The sequence below is a fragment of the Oncorhynchus keta genome, unplaced genomic scaffold (assembly GCF_023373465.1).
Source record: "Oncorhynchus keta strain PuntledgeMale-10-30-2019 unplaced genomic scaffold, Oket_V2 Un_contig_2122_pilon_pilon, whole genome shotgun sequence".
In the NCBI taxonomy this organism is placed as follows: Eukaryota; Metazoa; Chordata; class Actinopteri; order Salmoniformes; family Salmonidae; genus Oncorhynchus; species Oncorhynchus keta.
In genome coordinates this window covers 90,029-98,892 of record NW_026282366.1, presented here as the reverse complement: position 1 = coordinate 98,892, position 8,864 = coordinate 90,029, and the positions used below count along the sequence as shown (strand labels likewise).

At 46.3% G+C, this 8,864-nt stretch overlaps 1 long non-coding RNA gene across 1 annotated transcript in view; it reads right to left on the bottom strand.

The window, feature by feature from the left end:
- Positions 1-8,864, bottom strand: part of LOC127920919 (uncharacterized) — a 50,838-nt gene that overhangs the window by 10,639 nt on the left and 31,335 nt on the right. The gene's annotated exons all lie outside the window — the stretch shown is intronic.

The following is an 8,864-nucleotide window of genomic DNA, read 5'->3' as shown; positions in this document are numbered from 1 at the left end:
AAACACAGTAATAAACACGGTAATATGCATTATGAACACAGTAATGCACATTATTCTGCCCTTGAATTGCGTTCCCATGCAAAACTAGACAGACAGCTAACAACGTCTTCAATAAAACTCCCAAGGCGTGACTTTTCTTTAATTAATATATTGAAAACGTTTATGATGTGAAACTGCAAAATACAGAAAATAATATAATTTAGTATTCAATTCACATGGACATACTGCAGCTGTACATTTACATATCAAGTTAAAGTCACATAAATATAAAGCGCGTGCCAAGGTCCCATGCATCTGGCATGATGCCAAACCATATAGCTAATTGTTACTCATATGAGAATTAGCTAACTCCTATAATTACTCTAATAATGTGCAACCACCTCTGTACAATAACAAAGCATGTTACACTAGAAACAGTAACAAAACATCAGTATTGTATGTTTTACAATTCGTTTACATGACGCACGAGCAAAGTAATACAGCTGAATGCATACATGAAAGGCAATTTGTGTGAGTAAATGCAACCAACTAACATGAATAAGTAAGCAATTCTATCAATAACAAGATTATCATCACTAACAATATGATTGAATCGAACTTACAAACAAATATTGTCCCGAGTCTGAAGCGTGACAAGAAATAACGGCACTGAAAGACCTGCACCGTAGAGTTGTTTTTAGCTGCTTCTCTGCGTGCAGAACTACTACTCTACTTCCTGTTTCCGTACAGTCTTTCTAAGTACCAGAAAGTTTCACTAGGGGGCGATAAACATCACGGAACACAACAAACATTTTAACCACTGTAATAAAATCATCTGTTACCTTCTAACAGTATGGCAGCACACTCCCCGCCTGGTATAATGAAATTGTGCCACTATGAAATAAAACATGTATCAAGAAACAAACAATGTTATTTTTCTATTTTTATCTTTTGTCTCTAGGATGCTTCAGAAAGAAGAACAACAATCTCTGAGATTGGTCTCAGAAACCTGAGCAGCTCCTTGCTTGACACTTTTTAGTCCTACTTTCCTAACCTTTTTGTCAGTACTGGGAAAGGTTTTGACCACAAGCCCGTCTGGCCAGTCATTTCTGTGCACCTGACTGTCTTTCGATAAGACAACATCTCCCACTTTTACATTTGGTTTTTCTGCATCTCTGCAGCGCTGTCAGGTACTCCTGTCTCCACCTTTTCCAAAAGGTGTCAGCGAGACACTGGACCTGCTTCCACTGTTTTCCATGAAGGCCATTCATGCTGAGGTATCCAGAAGGGGCTGAGGTAGCGCTGGTCTTTTGTATCAGTAACATTGAGGGTGTGTGAATGTCAGGGTCAGTTGACACTGACACTAGGGGTCTCGCATTGATTATTGCCATAACTTCAAACATAAGAGTGCTCATGACCTCATGTGTGAGACGAGTGGAGCCCGTCTGAAACAGCATAGCATCTAGGATACGTCTGGCAACCCCAATGAGTCTCTCCCAAGAACCACCCATATGAGATGAGTGTGGGGGATTAAATATCCAAGTACATCCCTTGTCTGAGAGGTATTTAGTCAGTTCTGAGTCATTTGTGTCGACACCCAGTTCCCCGCAGGCACCTATAACGTTTGTACCTCGATCAGAGCGTAGCACTTTTGCTGGACCACAGATAGAGAAAAAAACGCCTCAGCGCATTGATGAAGCTGGATGTGGACATGGATTCGATGAGCTCAATATGGACTGTTCTAGTAGAGCACCGGCCATTCCTTGAAGTCTGCACTACCACCTCTAGTGTCACAAGTGATGACATTCCATGATGACATTCCATGATGACATTCCATGATGACATTCCATGATGACATTCCATGATGACATTCCATGATGACATTCCATGGTCCAAACACATCAAGTCCAACGCTGGTGAATGACGGTTCAGATGTGAGTCTGTCTCCAGGCAAGTCAGCCATCTTTTGGTCAACTAACCTCCATCTAACTTTGCGGCAGGTGACACACTTGTAAATGATAGCAGACGTTTGCTCCCAATAATCCAGAAGCCTGCTGCTCGAATAGCTCCATCTGAAAAATGACGGCCCTGATGAGCCACTTGCTCATGATAATGTCTTACCAGCAGGTGGCGACATGATGTGTCCGTGGGATGATGAGAGGATGTTTTTCGTCTTGTGACGTGTCGGCAGAGGATAAGCGGCCTCCCACCCTCAGCAACCCATCCTCATCAATCACCGGGTTCAGCTTTTTGACTCTACTTTGTTTTGGGAACTCTTTTCCCTTTTCAAGGCATTTGAATTCCTCTTTGAAGGCTTCATATTGCACACAGTGAATGATTGCTGTTTTGGCTTGTAACAACTCACTTGTACTGCATGGTTTATTACAGTCATGCCAGCCTCTGCAGCTGGTGTTGTCCGCACCTTCATGGAAGGATCTGGCAACATGAATGAGTCTTGCTGTGACTCGATTTAGAGCTTTCCAGCTTGTGAACCTCTCAAAGCGATGAGAGCCGATTTGAGCTCCAGGAACCTTAGTGGCGAAGGCAGTGACGTCTGGTCGAATCTCTGCGTCTGCGTGAGCCTCTACAAGGTCAAAATGTATGGTCTCAGGCTCTTGTGGATGGTAAACACCAAATATGGGCAGATACCAGCGTTCTTTGTCTCTCCCTAGTGGCGGTTTGGCTTGGTCGTTATCCAGCATCTTATGCGTGAAGTCAATAAAATGACGTTTCATGTCAGGCTTTTTGTCTAAAGTCCTGCGAAGTGATGTGAGACGGTTCATGACCTGCTCCCTGTTATTAGGAAGTGATGTGAGACGGTTCATGACCTGCTCCCTGTTATTAGGAAGTGATGTGAGATGGTTCATGACCTGCTCCCTGTTATTAGGAAGTGATGTGAGATGGTTCATGACCTGCTCCCTGTTATTAGGAAGTGATGTGAGATGGTTCATGACCTGCTCCATGTTATTAGGAAGTGATGTGAGACGGTTTATGACCTGCTCCCTGTTATTAGGAAGTGATGTGAGACGGTTCATGACCTGCTCCCTGTTATTAGGAAGTGATGTGAGACGGTTCATGGCCTGCTCCCTGTTATTAGGAAGTGATGTGAGACGGTTTATGACCTGCTCCCTGTTATTAGGAAGTGATGTGAGACGGTTCATGACCTGCTCCCTGTTATTAGGAAGTGATGTGAGACGGTTCATGACCTGCTCCCTGTTATTAGGAAGTGATGTGAGACGGTTCGGTTCATGACCTGCTCCCTGTTATTAGGAAGTGATGTGAGATGGTTCATGACCTGCTCCCTGTTATTAGGAAGTGATGTGAGACGGTTCATGACCTGCTCCCTGTTATTAGGAAGTGATGTGAGATGGTTTATGACCTGCTCCCTGTTATTAGGAAGTGATGTGAGATGGTTCATGACCTGCTCCATGTTATTAGGAAGTGATGTGAGACGGTTCATGACCTGCTCCCTGTTATTAGGAAGTGATGTGAGACGGTTCATGACCTGCTCCCTGTTATTAGGAAGTGATGTGAGATGGTTTATGACCTGCTCCCTGTTATTAGGAAGTGATGTGAGACGGTTCATGACCTGCTCCCTGTTATTAGGAAGTGATGTGAGACGGTTCATGACCTGCTCCCTGTTATTAGGAAGTGATGCGAGACGGTTCATGGCCTGCTCCCTGTTATTAGGAAGTGATGTGAGACGGTTCATGACCTGCTCCCTGTTATTAGGAAGTGATGTTCATGACCTGAGAAGTGATGTGAGACGGTTCATGACCTGCTCCCTGTTATTAGGAAGTGATGTGAGACGGTTCATGACCTGCTCCCCCTGTTATTAGGAAGTGATGTGAGATGGTTCATGACCTGCTCCCTGTTATTAGGAAGTGATGTGAGACGGTTCATGGCCTGCTCCCTGTTATTAGGAAGTGATGTGAGATTTTTTTATTTTTTATTTCACCTTTATTTAACCAGGTAGGCTAGTTGAGAACAAGTTCTCATTTGCAACTGCGACCTGGCCAAGATAAAGCATAGCAGTGTGAACAGACAACACAGAGTTACACATGGAGTAAACAATTAGCAAGTCAATAACACAGTAGAAAAAAATGGGCAGTCTATATACAATGTGTGCAAAAGGCATGAGGAGGTAGGCGAATAATACAATTTTGCAGATTAACACTGGAGTGATAAATGATCAGATGGGCATGTACAGGTAGAGATATTGGTGTGCAAAAGAGCAGAAAAGTAAATAAATAAAAACAGTATAAAAACAGTATGGGAATGAGGTAGGTGAAAAAGGGTGAGCTATTTACCTATAGACTATGTACAGCTGCAGCGATCGGTTAGCTGCTCGGATAGCTGATGTTTGAAGTTGGAGAGGAGATAAAAGTCTCCAACTTCAGCGATTTTTGCAATTCGTTCCAGTCACAGGCAGCAGAGTACTGGAACGAAAGGCGGCCAAATGAGGTGTTGGCTTTAGGGATGATCAGTGAGATACACCTGCTGGAGCGCGTGCTACGGATGGGTGTTGCCATCGTGACCAGTGAACTGAGATAAGGCGGAGCTTTACCTAGCATGGACTTGTAGATGACCTGGAGCCAGTGGGTCTGGCGACGAATATGTAGTGAGGGCCAGCCGACTAGAGCATACAAGTCGCAGTGGTGGGTGGTATAAGGTGCTTTAGTGACAAAACGGATGGCACTGTGATAGACTGCATCCAGTTTGCTGAGTAGAGTGTTGGAAGCCATTTTGTAGATGACATCGCCGAAGTCGAGGATCGGTAGGATAGTCAGTTTTACTAGGTAAGCTTGGCAGCGTGAGTGAAGGAGGCTTTGTTGCGGAATAGAAAGCCGACTCTGGATTTGATTTTTGATTGGAGATGTTTGATGAGTCTGGAAGGAGAGTTTGCAGTCTAGCCAGACACCTAGGTACTTATAGATGTCCACATATTTAAGGTTGGAACCATCCAGGGTGGTGATGCTAGTCGGGCATGCGGGTGCAGGCAGCGATCGGTTGAAAAGCATGCATTTGGTTTTACTCGCGTTTAAGAGCAGTTGGAGGCCACGGAAGGAGTGCTGTATGGCATTGAAGCTCGTTTGGAGGTTGGATAGCACAGTGTCCAATGACGGGCCGAAAGTATATAGAATGGTGTCGTCTGCGTAGAGGTGGATCAGGGAATCGCCCGCAGCAAGAGCAACATCATTGATATATACAGAGAAAAGAGTCGGCCCGAGAATTGAACCCTGTGGCACCCCCATAGAGACTGCCAGAGGACCGGACAGCATGCCCTCTGATTTGACACACTGAACTCTGTCTGCAAAGTAATTGGTGAACCAGGCAAGGCAGTCATCCGAAAACCCGAGGCTGTTGAGTCTGCCGATAAGAATTTGGTGATTGACAGAGTCGAAAGCCTTGGCGAGGTCGATGAAGACGGCTGCACAGTACTGTCTTTTATCGATGGCGGTTATGATATCATTTAGTACCTTGAGTGTGGCTGAGGTGCACCCGTGACCGGCTCGGAAACCAGATTGCACAGCGGAGAAGGTACGGTGGGATTCGAGATGGTCAGTGACCTGTTTGTTGACTTGGCTTTCAAGACCTTAGATAGGCAGGGCAGGATGGATATAGGTCTATAGCAGTTTGGGTCCAGGGTGTCTCCCCCTTTGAAGAGGGGGATGACTGCGGCAGCTTTCCAATCCTTGGGGATCTCAGACGATATGAAAGAGAGGTTGAACAGGCTGGTAATAGGGGTTGCGACAATGGCGGCAGATAGTTTCAGAAATAGCGGGTCCAGATTGTCAAGCCCAGCTGATTTGTACGGGTCCAGGTTTTGCAGCTCTTTCAGAACATCTGCTATCTGGATTTGGGTAAAGGAGAACCTGGAGAGGCTTGGGTGAGGAACTACGGGGGGCGGAGCTGTTGGCCGAGGTTGGAGTAGCCAGGCGGAAGGCATGGCCAGCCGTTGAGAAGTGCTTATTGAAGTTTTCGATAATCATGGATTTATCGGTGGAGACCGTGTTTCCTAGCCTCAGTGCAGTGGGCAGCTGGGAGGAGGTGCTCTTGTTCTCCATGGACTTCACAGTGTCCCAGAACTTTTTGGAGTTGGAGCTACAGGATGCAAACTTCTGCCTGAAGAAGCTGGCCTTAGCTTTCCTGACTGACTGCGTGTATTGGTTCCTGACTTCCCTGAACAGTTGCATATCACGGGGCTATTCGATGCTATTGCAGTCCGCCACAGGATGTTTTTGTGCTGGTCGAGGGCAGTCAGGTCTGGAGTGAACCAAGGGCTGTATCTGTTCTTGGTTCTGCATTTTTTGAACGGAGCATGCTTATCTAAAATGGTGAGGAAGTTACTTTTAAAGAATGACCAGGCATCCTCAACTGACGGGATGAGGTCAATGTCCTTCCAGGATACACGGGCCAGGTCGATTAGAAAGGCCTGCTCACAGAAGTGTTTTAGGGAGCGTTTGACAGTGATGAGGGGTGGTCGTTTGACTGCGGCTCCGTGGCGGATACAGGCGATGAGGCAGTGATCGCTGAGATCCTGGTTGAAGACAGCGGAGGTATATTTGGAGGGCCAGTTGGTCAGGATGACGTCTATGAGGGTGCCCTTGTTTACAGAGTTAGGGTTGTACCTGGTGGGTTCCTTGACGATTTGAGTGAGATTGAGGGCATCTAGCTTAGATTGTAGGACTGCCGGGGTGTTAAGCATATCCCAGTTTAGGTCACCTAACAGAACAAACTCTGAAGCTAGATGGGGGGCGATCAATTCACAAATGGTGTCCAGGGCACAGCTGGGAGCTGACGGGGGTCGGTAGCAGGCGGCAACAGTGAGAGACTTGTTTCTGGAGAGAGTAATTTTCAAAATTAGTAGTTCAAACTGTTTGGGTATGGACCTGGAAAGTATGACATTACTTTGCAGGCTATCTCTGCAGTAGACTGCGACTCCGCCCCCTTTGGCAGTTCTATCTTGACGGAAGATGTTATAGTTGGGTATGGAAATCTCTGAATTTTGGTGGCCTTCCTGAGCCAGGATTCAGACACGGCAAGGACATCAGGGTTAGCAGAGTGTGCTAAAGCAGTGAGTAAAACAAACTTAGGGAGGAGGCTTCTGATGTTGACATGCATAAAACCAATACTTTTTCGATCACAGAAGTCAACAAATGAGGGTACCTGGGGGCATGCAGGGCCTGGGTTTACCTCCACATCACCCGCGAACAGAGAAGGAGTAGTATGAGGGTGCGGCTAAAGGCTATCAAAACTGGTCGCCTAGAGCGTTGGGGGCAGAGGATAAGAGGAGCAGGTTTCTGGGCATGGTAGAATATATTCAGGGCATAATGCGCAGACAGGGGTATGGTGGGGTGCGGGTACAGCGGAGGTAAGCCCAGGCACTGGGTGATGATGAGAGAGGTTGTATCTCTGGACATGCTGGTTGTAATGGGTGAGGTCACCGCATGTGTGGGGGGGTGGGACAAAGGAGGTAACAGGGGTATGCAGAGTGGATCTAGGGGCTCCATTGTGAACTAAAACAATGATAACTAACCTGAACAACAGTATACAAGGCATATTGACATTTGGGAGAGACATACAGCGAGGCATACAGTAATCACAGGTGTTGAATTGGGAAAGCTAGCTAAAAACAGTAGGCGAGGCTAATCAGCTAGCACAACAAACAGCAGGTAAAATGGCGTTGACTAGGCAACTGGGCCGACAGATAAACAAACAAGCAGAATGGGGTACCGTGATTAATGGACAGTCCAGCGTCGTCAGCTATGTAGCCAAGAGATCAGTGTCCAGGGGCAGCGGTGGATGGGCAGGGAAGCTGGGCTGGCGAGTGTTATCCAGGTTTTTTTTTTTTTTTTTAAACTAACAATGACTAAATAGCTTGTAGCTAGTTAGCTGGTTAGCGTCTGGAGGTTCTTGAGTGTGTCATAAAAATAAAATAAAAATTAAAAGTGATAGCGAATCCGTATCACAGTGGGTGAGGCAGGTTTCCGGAAGGTATAAACAAATAAAAATCAAAGAGAGATGGAAAGTAAATGGGTTCAGAAGTGTTTGGGATGAGGTGAGTCAGATGGTTAGCAGGCCTGTGCTAACAAGCTAACAGTTCGTAGGCCGGGCTAGACAAGCTAGCCGTTAGCAGGCCGAATTAGCAAGCAGTGAGATAGCGAGGGCTAGAGAGCTAACCTTTGGGGGACGTCGCGATGGGGTGAGTCTGTTTATTCCTCTTCTTGCGGTGACATCGACAGACCGGTCGTGGGCCCGGGTAATTGACCTGCTCCCTGTTATTAGGAAGTGATGTGAGATGGTTCATGACCTGCTCCCTGTTATTAGGAAGTGATGTGAGACGGTTCATGACCTGCTCCCTGTTATTAGGAAGTGATGTGAGACGGTTCATGACCTGCTCCATGTTATTAGGAAGTGATGTGAGACGGTTCATGACCTGCTCCATGTTATTAGGAAGTGATGTGAGACGGTTCATGACCTGCTCCCTGTTATTAGGAAGTGATGTGAGACGGTTCATGACCTGCTCCCTGTTATTAGGAAGTGATGTGAGACGGTTCATGACCTGCTCCCTGTTATTAGGAAGTGATGTGAGATGGTTCATGACCTGCTCCCTGTTATTAGGAAGTGATGTGAGACGGCTCATGACCTGCTCCATGTTATTAGGAAGTGATGTGAGATGGTTCATGACCTGCTCCATGTTATTAGGAAGTGATGTGAGAAGGTTCATGACCTGCTCCCTGTTATTAGGAAGTGATGTGAGACGGTTCATGACCTGCTCCATGTTATTAGGAAGTGATGTGAGACGGTTCATGACCTGCTCCATGTTATTAGGAAGTGATGTGAGATGGTTCATGACCTGCTCCCTGTTATTAGGAAGTGAT